General features: G+C 41.2%; 1 long non-coding RNA gene across 1 annotated transcript in view; it reads right to left on the bottom strand.

Annotated features, from left to right (window-relative positions):
• LOC136884517 (uncharacterized) overlaps window positions 1-17,841 on the bottom strand; it is a 395,017-nt gene that overhangs the window by 299,006 nt on the left and 78,170 nt on the right. The window lies entirely within an intron of this gene.

Raw genomic sequence — 17,841 nt, 5'->3', positions numbered from 1 at the left:
TTCACGATTCTTTCGATGTACCATGATTCACTGTCTCGCTGCAGCGGAAGCTCGGCTCCCCGTCAACGTCCAGTGAGTGCGCCACTCAGCACTGTCCGCTGGGAGTAAGCTGAATCGTGTGCCGTGAGCTCGCCGTTCCTGTGAATCGATTCACTCGGACACTTGAATGAATCGATACACTGCTTCGAATCATTCATTCAGTAGCCAACACTAATTCGTGACAGAAACTCATCCCCTTCCTTGGCATAGCGCAGCAGATGTTCAAGAGAGAGGTCCATTCGACGTGCTTCCTGTGCCGGTTGAATACTGTGAGGCACCCTTTGGGCGCACTTTTAGCGAAATTTCTATCCGTCCTTAATGATGGCGTGAACACTCCGCCCTCTGCGGCAATGGCTGCTATAATAACTAGCCGGTCAACAATTAGAGCATCCATCTGCTGGAAAATGATATCGGTAATGCGAAGTGGCGTTCCAGACCGTGCATCATCGGCCTACGACATCCGTCCTTCTCTGAATCGCTTGCGTGGCCTTGACACTTGCAACGGACATGCAGTATTCTCTGTAAACTTGTGCCATTCTTCATGAATTTTCTTTCTCCCCACTCCATTCGCAGTCAGGAAACACTCTACACCCCTTTGCTCTTCGTTTGAAGTCTCCAATTCTTCTTCTTATTCTTCTTATTCTTAGGATTTTCTTGGGCGCTGCTGAAAAGCCATTACCCAGTCACAACATTTATTGTCGCAAATCTTCAAGAGAAACAGACTGAGTTTTACGTATGATGGATAAAGTTGTTCAACACTTGTAAAAACACAAGGGTTACAGGTCTAGAGCATAACGTCGTCATAGGTTACAGCAAAGAGATTGGGCTACAGTTATGCAGAGGAGGATGCGAGTGAAAAAGCTCATACGAAGTCTCCAATTCACTGGGTGTAGTGGACAATCAAGGACCAAGGGGAATGTTTTCATTCCCCTCCCCGAAGGGGAGGAGCGGGCCACCTAGAAGGCAACACCTTCTCTCTGACCAGGAGATTTGGCAGGTTTGGAGGATTGATTGGGTTTGTGGGCGGGGGGGATGGGTTTGATTCGGTGATGGAGTTGGGAGGGGGTTTCGACCTTTTGGCTAAGTATTTATTGATTTTTTCCAGTATGTACAGAATATTTACAATTTTGGTGTTTTACAGATTTTTTAACATGGTTAATCTTGTTTGGACAATCAACGGGTGTCCGTGCTCCGTCTGTCGTCACGTGGCGTGCAGTCATGTCCCTCCAGCGGCGAGTTTAGGACCTCGGCACTCTTATACGGACCGCACCATCTTCCGCAGGCATTCGCATTACGATCCGTTCAGTGGTTTTCATTTTATAGCCTCCGGCTCGTTTATTTTTGATTGGCCCTCACAGAATAGCAAACAATGGCAGAAGTAACGAGGACTAACAAGAACAAGGAAGTCTTTTCTTGAAAATCCACAGCCTGTTCCCAGTCATTCCACGGGGTCAGGAATGGAATGAATGTAGCCCCCATCTAGCGGTGAGGATAGGAATCGTGGCAGCTCCCGAAACCTGTCGCACTCCTCTGGGATGATTAATGAGTGACAGATGAAATGAAATGATATTGCAGAGTGTTCCTGGAATGAAAGGTTGACAGGTTAACCGGAATATCCGGAAAAAACCTGCTCTGCCTCCGTTTTGTCCGGGACAAATCACACATGGAGTGACCGGTATCTGATCCACGGAACCCAGCGGTGAGATGCGGGCGCACTGTCGCTTAAGCCACGAAGGCTTAACGAAGACATTTCTGAAGAAACGAAATTTGCGCAATTTGAACAGTGATATAGGAATTAGAAAGATATTACTGAAGACTTTCGACTGCAGCGTGGCATTCTATGAAAGTGAAACATGGCCAGTAACTAGCTCAGAAAGGAAGAGAATGGAAGCTTTTGAAATGTGGTGTTACAGCAGAATTCTGAGGAAGAAATCGAATCACTAATGAAAGGATTCTGGGTCGAATTTGTGAGAGGAGATAGATTTGACTAAATTTAACCAGAAGAAGGGATAAGAAAGATAGGACACATCCTAAGATACCCAGAAGTTGTTCATTTGGTTTTCAAGGGAAGTTTAGGCGGTAAGAACTGTAGGTGTAGACCAAGTTGTGTATATGACAAGCAAGTTATTTTATATGTAGTAGCTACGTAAAAATGAAAACATGTTTAGAATAGGATAGGGTGGATGGACAGCTGCATCAAACAAGTCTATTGACTGATGACCGAAATAACATGTACATGTGTGTATTGTAATACTTACTTTATCCGTCAGCCTTGTGTCAGTAGATTTAATGGCGTGTAAAACCTCCAGTGGGATATAATTTCGGCACATCTGTTTCTCCGAAAGCCATAAAAAACCTAATTAGCGGGACGTAAAACAAATAAAATAACTTTGTTCTCCTTTTATCAGTTTTATTAATTGTTAGCCTCACATTTGGGCGTCTGCATTATTTTTTCTTCTTCGAATTGATCCTCTATGGATTGCGTGTTAAAAAACAATCTCATATTCAGTTTGTTTTATTCGTCTGCCGGCTTTGACATCCTGCCAGTATCTCTTGGACCTGAGTTGATCAGCACTTTCTTCCGCTTCTCTGGTGAAGGGCTTCTTCGTCTTCTGGGCTCTGTCTCCACAATAAAACCTTGATAGCTTTTCCCCATCCTTCTGAAACTAACCCAGTCATTGATTTTATCCTCCGCAATGCCCATCTCTCTCAGATCTTTCTCACACACTTGGAACCAACTGAAGTTAGATTTTCTTTGTGAGCCGGTCATTATTCATAGGGAAGGTGTTGTTATCTGTTACATCTTGCTGTATACGTATTTATTTCAGTCGAATCTGCGCATCAACCCATCTATTGCCGAACGTCTTCCGCAATAGCCCGCATTCTCTTTTAGGTCGTTGATTGACTTGTCCTTTTCGATTCATGCACAGGGTCTCCGAAGCATATTAGCCTTCTGGTCTAACAACAGTGCTGTAATGTCTTAATATGGTTCCGAAACTCAGCAGCTTTTTATTATAGACATTGTTAGTCAAGTGGAACGCTCGCTCTGATTTTCTGATGTGGATATTGCTCGCTTCTCGTTCTTCTTATTCTTCTTCTTCTGATTATTATTATTATTATTATTATTATTATTATTATTATTATTATTATTATTATTATTATTATTATTATTATTATTATTATTCATTTCCCTCCATTGTAAGTAAATGGGTGCCACTTCTCACCTAAGGATCCGTCAAAGTTTGATATAGTAATAATCGCAATTAAAAGGACAACTAGCAAGCTGGAACAAAAATAGCAAATAATAAAACTCACTTCCTTTTCCACACGCATTCATATACCATACTTCAATTTCAAGTGTATTTCCGTTTAGCGAACTATTCTTGGAAGAATACCTCAATGTTGCTTAATTTGGAAATATATAAGCAGTCATTGCTCAAATCGTCCAATCACATCCTCTTTTCGTAACTCTTAAATACTTTCCCTTTGTAGCTTATGGCCTCAGGCAAGTACAGTACCTGGAGATTTCCAGCTTAATGGCTGTATATCGAAATAATTGAGTTTCTCAAGAATGTCACAATAATAAATAATAATAATAATCGTATGGCCTCAGCTACCGTGTGCAGACATTTCAATTTGACGCCATCTGGCTGTCTGCTCGTCAATTTCGACGTTCCGTTTTACTCTAGGCCTCCACTAGATGGCAGACCGAGTAAACCGAAACTCTATTGGGCGTAAATGGCTGAGATTTAATGAATTTTGTCGGGTAAACACCAAATGTGTCACCAGAGATCTTTTACATGCCGACATCGTACGACATGGAGTGTCGAATGGACTTTTTTTTTCGCCCTTCAAAAATCCAACTACCTCTGCCGGGTTTGAACCCGCTATCTTGGGATCCGGAGGCCGACACTCTACCGCTGATCCACAGAGGCAGCAATGTCACAATGAAATGCTCAGGCTACACAGACTGTCTGATTTACCATGTATACACAAAATGAAGATAGAATCACACATAATAATCTTAACCTGTTAACAATTATTTGTTAATCTATTTATTTAATTTTCCGTCATCTCTGTATGTAGGACCAAAGACAGAGCCCTGTGGTACTGCATGTTGAATATGAAGTACAATCGATCATAAGGCAGTAATACATTAAACAACCGACCCCGACAATGACTAGTATGTTCAGACAGTCAATAATAAATTTCGGACAAAAAGGGGTAGGAATCTCCCACTTTTGCAATGATATGGGCATCACGAGAAAATGACTGAAGAGAATTTATTGTTGTATGTGTACTTGTGTAACCAGTGGGTTGGCAGGCGTGAAGTTGTCTGGAACTCGAAGTACAGGCTATGATTCTAATAGAGTTAATAAAATAGCTACTATGACGATGAATCTGAAGATATCCTTAAAGGAAAAGTAAGGGTTGAAGGGCATTTTATATGAGCTGCTATTAAGACATAATGGGTTATTTGACTCAACTACTTGTCTATCATCTACCAAGAGTTTATTTGCAGATAAAATGTAATGTGTTACATTCAAGGTTTTTTTACTTGATGCATTGAGTATTAACAATGTTACTGTTATTACGTCCCACTAGCTACCTTCTTACGGTTTTCGGAGACGCCGAGGTGCCGAAATTTATTTCCGAATGATTTTTTTAACGTACCACTAAATATGCCGACACGAGGCTGACGTGTTTTGAGCACCTTAAATTACCACTGGATGACCCACGATCGAACCTGCCAAGATGGGGTCAGAAGGCCAGCACCTCAACCGTCTGAGCCACTTAGTCTGGTGGTGCATTGAGTCCTTCGAATATTTTGGCTTCATATAAAAAGTAAAATCATCTGCTTATAAAACTGAAAATATATTACGCTCTGTGTTATAAGTAAGTCATTTAAAGGGCCCCGGAAAGAGAAAATCTCCTAATTTTCATATTGAGCTGTTTGGCATAGCCTATCATAAATCCACGACCCCCCAATCCAGCAATACATCAATACATCATACATTCGATTACCTACCTTTCAAGTACTTTTAAAAATAGTTCTAATTACAGCCCGTAGAGGCGTGGTCTCGTTGGTAACTCAAAATTCCATGAATTCCAAACAAAACAAAAAAAAACAAAAAAAATACTGCTCTTTGGTTGTATAGAGAGTACTTCTTAGGATCTACATAATTAATTTCTTTCAAATGTTTAAGCTATGTTCACAAACAACCTGCGTTTACATTAACGCGGCCGTTTTTTAATAGAATAATTACATACCGGTAAATTAAAAAATTAAATCGTGTCATCATCCCGAGGTGGTGCAGCTCTTTTCAAGCAACCCCCTCTCCTCAATGGACGTGAGCTGCATACTAGCCCTCCTGCCATTCTTAAATTTCTGGCAGTACCGGGAATCGAAGCCGGGCCTCCAAGGACAGCAGCTAATAACACCAACCGTTACGCTATGGAGGCGGACACATACCGGTAAGGGAAAAGGTATACGAAAATTAACATAAAATAATCATATATACATAATGAATTCAACATCAAGAAGAAACCCTCAGTCCCCAGTTTCCAGCACTTTCTGACCAAAGGAACATTTTGTAAGTGCTGTTTCATCATTTTCTAGATAGCACTTCCTAGAGCCGCTAAACTGTGAAAGAAACAGGAAAGGACCAAAGACAGAGCCCTGTGGTACTCCATCCTGAATATGAAGTACGATCGATGATAAGGCAGTAATACGTTAAACAACCGACCCCGTCAATAATAAAAACGGCGTGTGACCTCCGGAGAGGCCTGGTGCAGGTCTTTTGAGTTGACGTCCGTGCGCGTTGTGATGAGGACGAAGACGGCACATACACCCAGTCCCCGTGCCAGGGGAATTAATCAATTATGGTTAAAATTCCAGACCCTGCCGGGAATATAACCCGGGACCCCTGTGACCATTTAGCCATGGAGGCGGACGACCCCCTCAATAACTAGTATGTTCAGACAGTCAATAATTAATTTCGGATAAAAACTGGAGGGAATCTCCCACTCTTGGAATTACACAAATTTTCCTTCTGTCTCCTTTAATTACCATTCACCATGGGCGATAATCTCGCAGTTTTGATCCTCAAAACTTCTACCGCACCACTAGCCTATAGAAGAATAAGCATGCCAGCCAGCCAGACTACGGACGCTGGATGACATAATAGGGTAACCAATTTATTATACCGGACGCAACCTTCAATTGTCCCCTTGTGACGTCATGGGACAGTTAAGAGATGCCCACGGCCTCCTGTTAGCTGTAGCTGTAGCTATTGGGATCAATAGAGGACACACGTCCACGAGCCAGGCTTGGCGCTCATATCGACTATCGAGCTCCTTTCACTCTTAATGAGTCATATCATTATAAAAACAAAAAACACGGGAAATTCTCTTTATTTGGACACAAACCATTAAATATGAACAACTACCTGCTCATTACAAGGACACTGCAAATGTTTCAGATTACCCCCCTCACTGGTATTTGGAATGTTATTTATTTATTTATTTATTTATTTATTTATTTATTTATTTATTTATGTGTTTGTTTATTGTATGGATGTTAGTGTAAGGAGTGTCCGAGAAATGTTCGGTTCACCTGGTGCAGGTCTTTCTACTTGGCGCCCGTGAGAAACCTGCGCGTCTGGATGTGGGATTATTGTGCTGAGAGCCCGGATGTTTAAACAGTATTAGGTGTGTAGCCTAGCCCGCTCTTCCGAAATATAGCGAGAATAACATAACTTCCAGGGGTTTTAATAGGCCAGGCTCCTACTTCTTATGCAAATCTCGGAGCATAACTGTTGTCCGGGGTAGAATACATTTACTTCTCGCTAACGTATAAATGCCTACACATTCGTACTCTGGTGATAACAAGGTAGACAGGGGGTGCCGGCACGTAGCGTACCCCTGTCGAATCACGATCAACCGAAAGTATCCACATATACCATCACTCCATCCCAACGAGGTTTGAAGTTTAACTTGATGGATTAACGATCATGCCGACCAGGAAGAACATTGTACGAGAGACCTCTCTGCAGTGCTTGTATGGAGTGAGGGAATATGAGGATACTTTTGGTGATTCGTCCGTCGGATGGAGATGTTAAGCCTTGAGCAGATCCCAATGTCTCATTCAGATAGAGCAGACTACGCGGGGACACCGGATTTCAACCTCTGCCTACTCAATCATCATTATCACACCTTTCGCAACATACAACATGCATGTATACCCTCGCGTAATGATTTTCGCCCCTGATGCAATGAGTACGTAATTCCTTAACCAAAGATGATGCGGAGAAATAAGTGAAGATCACAAACCGTCCACCATCACGGGCAATAGACTCGTATTCCAGTGCCTTGACATTAGAAGATAAGTCCATTTATCTATTTCAATGTTAAGGAACAGTTATAGGAGGCATTGTTCTATGATGTTGACGCTACCTGGTGGTTTACCGAGTGCACTGCAATTCGGATTCTTTTTACGTATGCATGCCCTATGATCCAAATAAAATAACTGTCGAAAATAATTTCCAGTAACTCACGGTGTAGAGAGGAACATCCCAGAAAATTGTGTAGCATAGACACTCACCTGAAAGGAAAAGAGAAGATTAATATTAAAATCTGAACGAAGGAAGCTCTGACAGTCAACATCGCCAAGGTAAGTTAAATAACATACAATCAAGGACACAATAGAGAAAATTAGAATGGCGCAAATTATGAGTCATATACGTAAATGGGGAGGATATTTGATATCCACATTCACAATATATATATATACATAATAATCTATAGCAAATAAGTACAGAGGACAGTAAATTATTAATAGACGATGGGTTTTTAGGCAGTAATAAATTAGAATGCAAACTAATTTTGTTAGTAGGAAATGTCGTCAAACCCACTCTTGCGTAATGTACCGAGAGTAACAAATTCTAGGGGTTTTGATAGACCGTACTCCTAATGTTTAGGCAAATATCGCCCGTTGCGCATAACATAACTATTGCAGATCCGGGCTCTAGCTATTCAACTCAATAGCTGAATATTATAAGAGCTGAACTTCCCTCAAAAACGAACTGAATAAATCCTGGGTGTCTTAAGATGTGTCCTGTCATTCTATCTCGACTTCTCGTCAAATTAAGCGCAACTGATCTCGCTTTCACCATTTCGATTCCGTCTATCCATCTCTTCTTCTTGTGTACCACCACATTTCAAAATCTTCTATCCTCCTCCTTTCTGAACTAGTTATCGTCCATGTTCCACTTCCCTACAATGCCATGCTCCAGGCAAAAGTCTTCAAAAACTCTAATTCCTATATCAATATTCAATTTGAAGTGAGGACATTTCTTTTCTTAAGAAAGGCTTATGCTATGCTCAACGGGTGATATTTGCCTTACATTAGGAGTACGGTCTATCAGAACCCTTGTTTGCGCTAGTCTGCATTTATGACCTCCTTACTTCTGCCATCGTTAATTACTTTACTACCACCGAGATCGATAGCTGTAGTCGCTTAAGTACAGCCAGTACTCGGGCGGTAGTGGGTTCGAACCCCACTGTCGACAGCCCTGAAGGTGGGTTTCTGTAGTTCCCATTTCATATCAGGCAAATGTTGGGGTTGTACCTTAACTGAGGCCACGCCCGCTTTCTTTCCACTCCTATCCCTTTCCCTGTTCCATCGTTGACGTAACAGCTATCTGTGTCGGTACGACGTAAAGCAACTTGTAAAAAAAACACCTCTACCAAAGTAACAATATTCATCTACTTCCCTTAAGACTTCATTTTCCTGCATCACCTGACTTCGTTCGACTGCACTCCATTACTTTTTGTTCTAAGCAAAGTTATCACCGTACAGGCCATGAAGGCCCTTGGAGGGGTGGAAGGTAAAGGCTTCCACTATCCGTAATCTCGGCACTTGATGGGGTGGAAGGTAAGCTCTACTCCCGGCCGCCTTTGCCTCCAGGAATAACCAAGTACATATTTTTGGATGAAGGCTGAGTGAACCTCAGGGCCGTGTGCACCTCCAGAAGTGAAATTCTCGTTTCTTAAAATTTTCTATTTCCTCACGGGGAATCAAACCCACGCCGTTTCAGCCTCGGCCTGGCAGTCCGTTTACTTTTTTCCGGATTTTCATCTGGTACTACTTCTCCAAGACTGTGGCTTACCATTTAGCAATTTCTCCAGATCTTCTGTAGACACAGATAAAATAATATCATCCGAAAATCGCAGTTTTAATGTCTTCACCTTCGCTTGTGATACTTTTTCCAAATTCCTGTTCGATTTCCTCTACCACCTGTTCTATACAAACACTGAAATGGAGAGGGACAAACTCCAGCCTTTCCTCACACCCTTCTGGACTGCTGCCAAGCAACTGGCTCTCAACTTACATTTGGGAGGTAGTGGGTTCGAACTCCTTTCCCGTGGTTTCGTATGCTCACACCGGGCAAATGCTGGCTGCGGCTGTACCTTACATTAAGGCAGCTGTCGCTTCCTTCCCACTCCTAGCATTTTCCTCCCCACCGCCGACAAAAGACATATCTGTATCGGTGAGACGTAAAACAAATTAAAATGGTTCCTGCGTTACTTCTTTCTTTATAGCCGACAGGAGGCTGGCATATTTAATACTACTGGTTGGACGTAAAAAAGCACAGTAATTATTATTCTAAATGTAAGGTTGGTACCCCATGGTTTAGTTGGAGCGTGATTTATCTTACCCGGAGGCCCCCGGTAAGGTATTTTTACCTGGATCTGAGGGTTGGTTCGAGGTCCACTCAGCCTACGTGATTAGATTACAATTGAGCAGCTATCTGACAGCGAGATAGCGGCCTTGGTATCGGAAGACAAGAATAATAGCAAAGATGAGAGTATTTAGGGGTTGTAGTAAGGATGTAAAGGAGAGGTAAGACCCCAACTAGAGTATGGTTCCAGTGTATGGGACCCTCACCAGGATTACCTCATTCAAGAACTGGAAAAAAATACAAAGAAAAGCAGCTCGATTTGTTCTGGGTGATTTCCGACAAAAGAGTAGCGTTACAAAAATGTTGCGAAGTTTGGGTTGGGAAGAACTGAGAGAAAGAAGAAGAGCTGCTCGACTAAGTGGTATGTTCCGAGCTGTCAGCGGAGAGATGGCGTGGAATGACATTAGTAGACGAATAAGTTTGAATGGCGTTTATAAAAGTAGGAAAGATCACAATATGAAGATAAAGTTGGAATTCAAGAGGACAAACTGGGGACAAATATTCATTTATAGGAAGGGGAGTTAGGGATTGGAATAACTTACCAAGGGAGACGTTCAATAAATTTCCAATTTATTTGAAATAATTTAGGAAAAGGGTAGGAAAGCAACAGATAGGGAATCTGCCACCTGGGCGACTGCCCTAAATGCAGATCAAGATTGATTGATTGATTGATTGATTGATTGATTGATGATTCGACCACGCGACACCTCGTAATATGCAGTTCTACTACATCGACAGGAAAGAATGCTTTCGATCTAGCAGTTGACAACGAGGTTAGCGTCTGGACGACAGTATTGCCAACCCATAAATCTATTCTCCGCTAAATTTAAGTTGAAAATCCGCTAAATTTCGAAATAGCATATACCAGCTGTTTTAATTAAAGAGACTAACTCAACACTCATCAGTTTCAGCGCAGGAGTTCATCATCTCCTCCCCGCACTATATGCTCTAAAGCAGATGTGCTGGGTTGAGGTCCTATGCTTTCATATGAAGCCACATGGTGCTATTCTTTTTCGAAGTACATACTGGCAGTTCACAGCAGCAAAGCACATACGGAAATTTTCAAATCTATTTCGAAAGTTATTTTCACTTTCATTGTTTTTGATAAGTGCGGAAAGAAATAATGTAAAACAATTTCGCATTTATATTGCACTGCCAATAGACGCACCGTCCGTATTTGGGATCACTGGGAAACTCAACCAACTGATCTTCTAAAGTTTAATTATTTAACCACTCTCTGTGAAATATCTGACTACTTTTTAACCTATTCTTTCAACCTGATGTCAAAAGAAACACGTTATCAAGCACGACACCACCCGGCTCATCAAGAGTACAGTAACGGTTGTAACAAATTCGGGTCTAGAAAACGAGTCGTAGTATGCAGCATAAGTTCAATACAACGGGAATAAGTAGACTATTATGCCGTAGTAAGTTCTACATTTTTTTTCTCCTGGTGATGAAAGGTGATATCGTTACCGCTGAAAATCGCTAAAAGGAGCTTGAAAATTCGTAAAAAATCCGCTGCCCGCTAAATAGAAAATTCTACTTAAAAATCCGCCAAATTTGGCGGAAAATCCGCTGAGTTGGCAACACTGCTGGACGACACCCAAACTCTAGTTACAAACAAACCTCTCCCAATAAATACTGCTAGACTGTAAATAAAATGTGCAATATCTCCTTACCGTTAATCTTCAATGTAAGTATAGAATATACGGCCAGCCAGGACCTTATCTGCTGTCTGTACAACTGTTGGTCGAGAAGTCCGATTTACATTGTGGACGTGCCCATTAAATTCGCTCCCCGTGTATTTGCGCAAATGTTTGCTTTATTTTTACAAAGAAGAAAAAAACTATATACAGAGAGTAGATTCCAGCAGTCATGGAAACAAATTACTGTTGCTAGAATTTATCAGGGCTTGGGGTTGGCGAGCATAGCATACCTGGTCCGTGACGTGGAGAGTTTTATATATGTACATGTGCGCGAGTGGGCGGTGCGCTTCTGATAACAAATCCCTGTCTTTACACAGTCCACACGTGCTCCAGATTTGAACTGATTCCAGGATTAAGTGTTCTTGGCAGAAGAGAATGAATGGTTGCTCGTCATAGACACTGGAATTTTAATACTCCCAGAGCAAACGGATGGGTTTTTTCCCAGAGTAAGTGCAGCATCTACATCGCACAATCGAAAATCTTTCAAACACCACTAAGTATCTATAGCGTGCATCTCTGCAGAGCAACGGTTAGAGCTGTTAGTTGACGTCTTCGGAGGCTCAGGTTCGATTCCCGGTACTGACAAATGAAGACCTCCCCGGAATAAGGATGTAAACAACGAAGTTTTGAATAGTGAGATTTGAGTGAACATGGGGTGTGTCATCACGCCTCTATACTGTGGTGTCATCTTCTGCCTTACATTTGAACTTCAAGCTGGTGTATAGTGCTTGTGTTGGCTCATTACCAGGTGTAATAGATCATTCGAATAAAGGCCATATACGAAATCACATCTACTGTATACTTTGAAATATTTTCTTCACATTTTTTTGTTATCGTCGTTTTTTTATCATTACCAGACGTGCCAACTTTCAAGAGTAAAAAAATCAAGAGATTTTTACTTTTTGCTGACATGTTACGACACTTAATTGATTACGTAACTTTGAAGATTATTAAACACATTATACTACTAACTCAGTGATGCCTAGGCTATCTATGACAACTCTTGGCGGACCTGTGGGGGACGAAACCAGCCTTCGGGCTGAATACCCAACAGACTGACTACTTACAACTACGTAATTTCATTCATTCATATCGTTTTTGCCCTTTTTTGTTTGAACTCGAATATCTCATGATGACACAATTTTCACTTCTTTTCCTTCTTCCTCTTCTATTCCCAAAATATTTTCATCCTTTGGCTGTGCTCCCCTTTCCTTTGTTCTGTCTACAACTTCTTATTCTTCTTCTTTCTTCTTTTCCTGCCGCTTTTCCCACACCTGTGGGGTCGCGGGTGCGAACTGCGTCGCACATGTGGATTTGGCCCTGTTTTTACGGCCGGATGCCCTTCCTGACGCCAACCCTCTATGGAGGGATGTAAGCACTATTGCGTGTTTCTGTGGTGGTTGATAGTGTAGTATGTTGTGTGAATATGAGGAGGAGAGTGTTGGGACGGACATATACACCCAGTCCCCCAGCCAGAAGAATTAATCAGAAGCGATTAAAATCCCCGACCCGGCCGGGAATCGAACCCGGGACCCTCTGAACCGAAGGCCAGTACGCTGACCATTCAGCCAACGAGTCGGACTCTTCCAGAATTATTTTCCGGAAAGCCTTGAATGTCAGGTTGGTGATACAAAGCTAGAGCAGGTCGATAATTTCAAGTATTTAGGTTGTGTGTTCTCCCAGGATGGTAATATAGTGAGATTGAATCAAGGTATAGTAAAGCCAATGCAGTGAGCTCGCAGCTGCGATCAACAGTATTCTGTAGGAAGGAAGTCAGCTCCCAGGCGAAATTATCTTTACATCGGTCTGTTTTAAGACCAACTTTGCTTTACGGGAGCGAAAGCTGGGTGGACTCAGGATAACTTATTCATGTTAGAAGTAACAGGCATGAAAGTAGCGAGAATGATAGCTGGTACAAACAGGTGGGAACAATGGCAGGAGGGTACTCGGAATGAGGAGATAAAGGCTAATTTAGGAATGAACTCGATGGATGAAGCTGTACACATAAACCGGCTTCGGTGGTGAGGTCATGTGAGGCGAATGGAGAAGGATAGGTTACCTAGGAGAATAATGGACTCTGTTATGGAGGGTAAGAGAAATAGAGGGAGACCAAGACGACGATGGTTAGACTAAGTTTCTAACGATTTAAAGGTAAGAGGTATAGAACTAAATGAGGCCACAGCACTAGTTGCAAATAGAGGAATGTGGCGACGTTTAGTAAATTCACAGAGGATTGCAGACTGAACGCTGAAAGGCGTAACAGTCTACAATTATAATGATAATGTATGTATGTATGTATGTATGTATGTATGTATGTATGTATGTATGATCTGAATTGAGTTTTTTACTTATAAATATGTTAAAATACAGCAAGCACAATCGGCATTGCTACGTGGAAATAATAAAATAAAAAGCAATACTTTACAGATTCTGTCATATTTAAGAACACCACCACCAGCTGATTGCATTGTCAGTACCCACTGAACATCAATTCTCTCCAGCTACTTAAACAAGGAGGTAAAACCTGGGATTTTCAGACAATACAGGAACACTAAACCTGTTCTCAAAATCGGGAGACTGGGCGAGTTGGCCGTGCGATTAGGGGCGCGCAGCTGTGACCTTGCATCCGGGAGATGGTGGGTTCGAATCCCACTGTCGTTAGCCCTGAAGATGATTTTCCGTGGTTTCCCATTCTCACACCAGACAAATGCTGGGGCTGTATCTTATTTAAGGCCATGGTCTAATCCTTTCCACTCCTAGCCCTTTCCTGTCCCATCGTCGCCATAAGACCTATCTGTATCGGCGCGACGTAAATCCAATTGTAAAAAAAGGGAGATAAGTATCAGCAATCACGAGAGAAGGAGGATGAGCCAAAAGTAGGTAGTCTACCTCTAAAATAGGGGGAGTTAGCACCGCTGTATTACACTAATATTATTTGCTATTATTTTTGTTCCAAGTGCATGCACAGGATTTCTCTTCTGTTATATACTTTATATTCAACATGGGGTACCACAAGGCTCTGTCTTTGGTCCTGCATACAGAGATGACGGAAAATTAAATAAATACTTCAGATTATTTTCCATAGCATCACTTCCAATTCACACTGGACTTGCTTCTACATCAGACAATGTGTCTTATAAATAATTTTTCTCCTTTTTAATTACTTTTCTGTATGTTGATTCACTCCTGGCTATCATTTCCAGACTTACTTCTTTGCCTCAGGTCCTAAGTCAACTTAAAGACATATTATGACACGAATATCATAACCATATTCTCTGTTATTATATGTATGTTAATGTTATGTTTATTCCTGCAACATTGTCTTTGGTATACATACGTTTAGTTATCACATAATCTGTTAAATTTATTTCGCTGAAGATGGCCACTAAGTAGTCCAAAGACTGATGTAGAACCATTTACTTGATATATTGTATGGAAACCGTGGACTCTCTTGTCAATTTATTTCTTATAATAGCACTTCAATACGGAACAATAATGAAATTTATAGCTTATAATTGACATATTAAGCAACAAAGCGTGATGAACTATAATGTACCAGACATATTTAATCATACAAACTGACAGAGCTACAGTACGTTAAAACGTTCAATATTCATTCAATATCATAGCCTTGAGGTGCAATTCTCGCTCAGTTTTCCTAAATAAATCCCAAAAAAAGAAGTGTTAGCATGCGTTATGATATTTGTCGGCGTAAGTTAGAAGACACTGCATAACAGGAGGTTTATTGAGGACAATCTCTTGAAGTTCGCTGGTAGTGAAAGGGGAAAGGAGCTGTAACTGGACCTTTCGAAGAACTGGAATTTGCTTGTAGGACTATGCTAAATGCTTCTGAGCGAAATACATCTACCGCAGTGACATCCTAATCAAAAGGCGGAAACACACTATCGTCACGTTTAGTGTGCTCACGCGTATCATGTCGTAGTCTAACCTGTCCAGAAAGATATGCTAAAAGATGTCCGTTCAGTAGCTACTTTTTTTATTGCTACTAATGACGTTAGGTTGCGGCCAGCATTTACAAAGTAATCATACATTTATAGTACATACATTATGTGGTTGGAAAGAAACAGTCGTATCTTATAAGTAGGGCCCGGATGTTTATGCAGTAACAGGTTAGAATGCAAACTTACTGAAGCGAGTAACAAGTAGAGTCTACCTGCACGACGGTAATGTTGTGAGGTTTGCATAAACATTAGGGAGTTCTAATGGGCCGAACCCCTAATGTTTATGCAAACCTCACAACATTACCGTCGTGCAGGTAGACTCTACTTGTTACTCGCTTCAGTAAGTTTGCATTCTAACCTATTACTGCATAAACATCCGGGCCCTACTTATAAGTTATACTACAGTCTGATAAATATTGGCAAATTACAGCGCATAATTGTGGAGTTATGTTTGATAGTAGGATGGCAACAGAAGTTGGCAGTGGGGTATTTAACTTCACCAACGAAGAGTACAGATGGTTCTGTTGTTGTATGATGCGGTTCAAGTCTGCTGTTTGTCCAGTGTCTTCTGGGTCTGTGTAGATGACTCTGATAGCATCCATGCCCCAGGCGCATTCTTATTAAAGATGAAAGGTGTCTACCAGTTAGTTTAAATTTCTAGACCCAGATTTACGTTGGTATGGTGGGCTGAATTTTAGTATAGTGCTTTCCTCTTGTAAGCTGTGAAATTTGCCAATACTGAGACCATTCCCTGTATAACTTGTTGTTTGATTATGGACAGGAAATCAGAATATGGTAACTGTTTGTAAAGGCGGAGTTCACAAGTTGTGGCTCTTTCGCTAGCTGGTATACTATCTCGTTCATCGTTGTACTAGCGTGGCCTTTAATCCATAGGAGATGTACTTTAAAATCAAAATGTCCAATATATACTGGTGTGCAGATAGGTCCGAACGACAATTCTGTAGCTTTTGAAGAATGCATAACGCATGCCTGTTGTGGTCTTGGATCCGTCAGTATAAATATGAACAAAATTGGGCCACGTGGTATTGAGAAAAGCTGATAAACTTTCATAGACGGAAACACGTAGTAATGAGCATGGTAAGAATATGGAAGGTGTAAATATAAGAAGTTTGTACTTTTTTTGAAATACAGGGAGTATTTCAGACTGAAGTATGAGGGGAATCAAGTGTTGGAAATACTTGAAGCTTTCATATAATAATGTAGTCAGGTGTTTGGGACCGATGTTATTTCTGTCAAATGCCATTTGTAGTAGTCTTAATTTGCTAATCAGATTACTGGTCCCCCGTGTTGACCGGCGAATAAAGAAGAGCTCCTTCTTGGAATCAGGTCTTGTAAACTTGCTACCTGACTGTTCGGAAAGGAGAGAAAAATATAGCTAATACATCATTTCGAAATCCTGTGTTTGAAACTCGACGCAGATAACAAGTATACCTTGTTAACGACGCCTCAATTTAAACAAAAATGCTGAAACTGTAACCAAATATGACGTTATATCACTAAAATGAGGATCATACGACTAAAACAATAAAAATGAACATCAGTGCAACATCAAGTTACTTTAAACGGGGTATGGGACCCGTCAATCAGACGTATTTTTCAGATTCCGGGTAAAATGAGGTCAGGAAAGAAATATGACTTTTCCTTAACTTCCAAACCTTAAAAATAACAAAATTAGTTTGCATTCTAACCTAATACAGCCTAAAAAGTAACAAAGTGATATCGAAGTCCCAAGTGGAATATTTGGGTCCTTCTTCTACCAACCATGTACATTAACGTGTTGTTCCTCTGGCATGGCTGGACCCTTTTGTGGAGATGTGCATTCTCAAGTCGTCCAAGGAAAAAGAGAAAAGTCAATTTCGAAAAAAATCGAAACTTGGGACCTTCTTCGAGTAACCGCTCCATGTTTTCGTAACGCTGGCGGGGCAAAATATTGCTCCGAAACTACAAACGTGTTCTAACTCAAAACGCAATCTCCACAATACAGAAAACGGGCAAAGTGAAATAACTGCAATGACAAGCGGAGGAGGAAGGAGAAGCAACGGAAAGAATGCATAATCATCCAGACCTTATCAAAATGCAAACTTGTTTAGGAAACAATATTTCAAACGAATTCATCTCGCGACTATTCCTCGAGCTGCACAATAACACCACAAAGTGAAAGTAATTAATTTGGAGAGGAAGAAGTTTTTTCATTAAGGAGCGGATGAGTAAGCGGGAGGGTACGTGAGGTCATTAAGAAATGTAAATAACACAGGCACACAATCATTCTCCTAGTGGGTTCATGTTAAAGGGCGACATGTATGAGGAGAAGACCTCAGCAGAACAGAAGCAGCACAACGTGTGTTCTATTTCACTTACAGCCGTTCC

Source organism: Anabrus simplex, chromosome 12 (assembly GCF_040414725.1).
Source record: "Anabrus simplex isolate iqAnaSimp1 chromosome 12, ASM4041472v1, whole genome shotgun sequence".
Classification (NCBI taxonomy): Eukaryota; Metazoa; Arthropoda; class Insecta; order Orthoptera; family Tettigoniidae; genus Anabrus; species Anabrus simplex.
The sequence above is the reverse complement of the archived record's forward strand: the minus strand, read 5'-3'. Positions and strand labels throughout refer to the sequence as shown.